Raw genomic sequence first — 759 nt, 5'->3', positions numbered from 1 at the left:
GTTAAATGAAATATCATACGCAGGCATTTTGAATGAAACTAAAACTAAATACCGGTTTCAAAATTACGCATGCTGTATGTTTTATTTATGAAGGGATTCAATGAAATTTCTAATGTAGACAATGCGCAATGCTATTTACGAAAGCATTTAAAAAGTTTCATATGTAGACACTTCGAATAAAAGTAAAAATATAATGTCCATTTCCAAATTTGTTTGTGTTATTTGTATACGTTCCACTATTTTTCATTAAACTGTATAGACTTCGACGATATTCCGGTCCTAGCATTAATATATTATTAGGAGGAAAATACGCTCTCGTCATTTATGTTTGCAGAATGACTTTTTAACTTGTTTTTGTTTGTGAATGTCGACAGTGGTGTGAAGGGCCCTCACACGTAGCCACAGGATAAAAACAATTTTTATCCCCAAACCTGCAAAAATGAGTAATTAACACCTAAAGCATATCGTCCTATCAGCTTGATGTCTTTTCTTCTTAAGACACTTGAAAGACTGTGCGATAGATATTAGATACATAAGGGATACGGCGCTAACACGGTTTCCGCTTTGCTTGCGTTGTAGGGCAGATTGAGAGATCGCTGTACCATAAAGAGTCCGCACTGGGAGTATTCATAGATATAAAAGGGGCTTTTGACAAAACAACCTTCGATTCAATAGAAATGGCTCTACGCCACCACGGCGTAACGAACGTCGTACGAGGCTGGATTGCGCAGCTGCTGAATGTCAGAGCAGTGCACATCA

The sequence above is a fragment of the Photinus pyralis genome, unplaced genomic scaffold (assembly GCF_008802855.1).
Source record: "Photinus pyralis isolate 1611_PpyrPB1 unplaced genomic scaffold, Ppyr1.3 Ppyr1.4_LG3b, whole genome shotgun sequence".
Classification (NCBI taxonomy): Eukaryota; Metazoa; Arthropoda; class Insecta; order Coleoptera; family Lampyridae; genus Photinus; species Photinus pyralis.
Note: the sequence above shows the minus strand (reverse complement) of the source record.